Source organism: Chlorocebus sabaeus, chromosome 12, assembly GCF_047675955.1.
Source record: "Chlorocebus sabaeus isolate Y175 chromosome 12, mChlSab1.0.hap1, whole genome shotgun sequence".
Classification (NCBI taxonomy): Eukaryota; Metazoa; Chordata; class Mammalia; order Primates; family Cercopithecidae; genus Chlorocebus; species Chlorocebus sabaeus.
In genome coordinates, this window is record NC_132915.1 from 104,951,056 (window position 1) to 104,954,592 (window position 3,537).

Below are 3,537 nucleotides of genomic sequence, written 5' to 3' on the forward strand. Positions count from 1 at the left end.
GAGCACCCACCCTTGGAATGCAGGATAGCAGGGTTGCTGTGAGGATGGAAGGAAGCTGTGCCCATGAACACTTAACACAGCTCCCTGCCTGGGGAAAGCACCCAGGAAATGCTGGCTGTTCGTCTTAGTGATGTCCACTTAGAGCACTTGTGGTGACTCCCTGGCCCCTGAAGAGCCCACCTTGCCAGTTCTTGGCCACAGGAATACGAGCCCCTCCGCAAGGATGGTGGGTCTCACTGAGGTTTTCCCTATCCTGAGCAACCTAAAGAATTCACCGGGAACTTAGCAAACAAACAAACCCTTGCTTTGTTCTCAGGGCCGTGTGACCCTAGGTGAGCAACTCAACCTCTCTGAACCTGGTTCTCCTTCTCTGTAAAACAGAGACAATGGCCTGGAACCCTCTCCCGCTACAGGGAAGTAGCATTGAAGGGGGAAGAGACAGTAGGAGCGTCCCAGCATTGCCCCAAACTGGACAGGTGACTTTGGACAAGTCTGAATGAGACTAAGACAAAACTGAGTAACATCAGAGCTTGCTGGCTACTCTCTGCCCCGGGCCAGTGCTAGATGTTTTACATGCACTGTTATCACTGTTACTTACGAAGGGAGATTTTATTATTAACTTTCTTTTCCAGATGAGGTAACTGAGGCTCAGAGAGGTTGATTCACTTTCTCAAGGACACACAGCTAGGAAATGATAGTCACGATTCAACCCTCATTTGCTGGCTTCAAGTCTGAATCGCTAAAGAAAAAGTAGGCAGGGTGTAGTGGCTCATGCCTGTAATCCCAGCACTTTGGTAGGCTGAGGCTGGAGGCTTACTTGAGCCCAGGAGTTTGAGACCAGCCAGGACAACGTGGCAAAACCTCATCTCTACAAAAATACGAAAATGCTCCACCACGCCTGGTGGAGCGTGCCTGTAGTCCCAGCTACTCAGGAGGCTGAGGTGGGAGGATCACCTGAGCCTAGGGAGGTTGAGGCTGCAGTGAACCATGATTGTGCCCCGCACTCCATACAGCCTGGGCAACAGAATAAGACTCTGCAAAAAAAAAAAAAAAAAAAAAAAAAAAAAAAAAAAAAAAAGAAGGAAGGAGGGAAGGAAGGGCAACTTTAATTTTTTTTTAATATAACATTTTAAAGTGCCTACTATGTGCAGGGCATCAAGTTAGGTGGCAACAAAAATGAAGATGCCAGGACCCCAGCCTTTGAGATGCTCATAGCTGAGTGGGGACACAAGATTGGAGGAGGCGCTCCTGAGAGTTAGATGTGAAAAGCAGCACCCTAGAGACGTCCACCAGTCCTGAGGGCACCGGGAGAGGGAGAGGTGGGTTTTGGTGTTAAGGGATGGGGAGGGAAGAGATCTGGGGGAGGAGGCACAGAGGCTGAGGGACAGCAAAGGCTAGAATCTCAGTGGAAGGCACCGGGCCATTCCCAGAGGTCTGCACAGCAAAGCCAAAGGCATGGTGGCAGGAGAGGAGGCCACGCTCTAAGGAAGGGCCCGCAGCCCAGCGTCAGGGAGGGTAATGGGGAGAGGAAGGAGAATGGTGTTGCCAAACCTGGGCCAGGCTGCAAAGTCTGGAGGAAGCTACCTTGCTTTATAAAAACGGGGAGCCATTGAAGGCCTTTGAGCAGAGGTGGATGTCATCCTATGGAAGTTTTACAAAGACAGCTCTGTAGGGAGAGAAATATCCTGGAAATGTACACGAAACCTGGAATGACAGCGTCAGGATGTATTGCATGAACTTTTACAGTGCTTCCTTTTAAAAAAAAAAAAAGGTTTCGTGTTTGTGTGTGTGTGTGTGTGTGTGTGTGTATTTGCCATGTACAGGTATGACTATTCTAACAAAAGAAGGGAGGACATTTTCAAAAGACAGAGGGGAGCCAGGAGGCAAAGAGACACAGGCAGCAGAAGGGAGCCAGGAGCTGGCGGGCCAGGCTGCCCCTCTCACTGTGGCTCTGGCTGTTTGGGTGATGGGCCATCTGGCAGGTCTACACGGAGCCCAGCAGGCAGGGCCGTGGGGCCTCTGAGATCCCTCTCTTACCTAGAGCCTGAGCCTTGCCTGACCCATGACAGTTTCAGGCTGTTCCCCCTCCTCCCAGTAGTCTGTCCCTACCAAACTCCTCCCCATGGGTTAGACTGTGGGACACAGACTGATCCTTAAATCCCATTCTGGGCCAAATGGGGACAGTGATTCCAGAGGCCTCCCTATGTCCTTGAGGACAGATCACCCTATGAAAGAGCCCCAGCCACTGTGCTAGGTGCTGTATGGGCAGTGTCTCTTGATCTGAATATAAACCTGGAAAAAAAAAAAAAAAGTTATTCTCCCAGTTTTGCAGATCAGGAAATAGAGGCCCTCACAGTGAGGAGGGAGGGGGATTCTCACCCAGGATGGACCCACCCAGGGGTGCGGGCCGGACCACTAGGCTGTACTGCCTCAGGCCCTTTAGGAGAAAATCCATCCTCCCAGTCTCCCCAGGTCTCTTGCCTTTGGCCTGCTCTGGTTCCTGTTATAGAATGGGGGCTGCAGGTAGGCACGCCTCTGAGCTAGTCCCCCGTCCTTGGGCCGCCTCTCCTAGGCAAACTCCTATTTAACCGGTGAATGTAATTAAATTATCGCTTCCTCTCCCGAGTCCTCTGGCTGCACCCCTGTCCTCTTCTCTGTGTTCCTGTGGAGCTCCCAAAGGGAGGGGAGAAAAGTCTCAGGGGACATGGCTGGGACACGACTTCCAGCCTAGCCCTGTGTGGGCAGAGACCAGGGAACAGTCCGCCTATTCTCGGCTGGACGTGAAAGGGAGGATGGCCTTGGCTCAACCCAGGGCAAGGCAGGCTGACTAGCCTCTGGGGTTATTTAGATTGGCGGTCAGAGGAGGAGAAGTGGCAGGAGAGAGAAGCAAAGATTCAGGCTGCCTAGTGTGGCCACTGCCCCGTCAACCCTAAGATGATCGCAGCCCCTTTCTGGCCACCGAATGTGGGCACCCCAGACCTCTGCGGCAAGGCTGGGTGAGAGCTGTCTTTTGTGCACAGGTGCCCCTAGTCCCCCACCCCTAGTAAGCATTCACACACAGAGGTGAACAGCCCCCTTGTGGGCCTGGAGGCGCCTAGGCCAGGTAGAGATGACCAGAGTGGGAAGCAGAGAATCCCCAGTGCCTAGCACAGTGACTGGCACTGAAGGATTTGTTGGATGAATGAATGAATGATTGCCTGACCTCAGGCCCAGGGAGCAAGGTGTGGTGTGCAGGGTGGCTCCTGGGAGGCTTCAGGGATGGGGAGGGGACGGAGGGGGACTGGGAAAGCCACAAGAAGGCAGCCCCATCCGATGACTCACTTGGGAGGGAAACAGAAGGTGGGCTGTTCTGGGGAAACATCCCCGCTGATGCCCGGGCACCCAGGAGCTTCCAGGTACCCCCAGATCACCCCAGTGAAGACACTCCACAATTTCCCAGGAGGCACCACAGTGGGGCCGTGAAACCCAGGGACTTAGGATTCAGACACTTCTGGGTACCAGTTCACCCCTCATTGGCTGGACCAGTTGCCTCAGTTT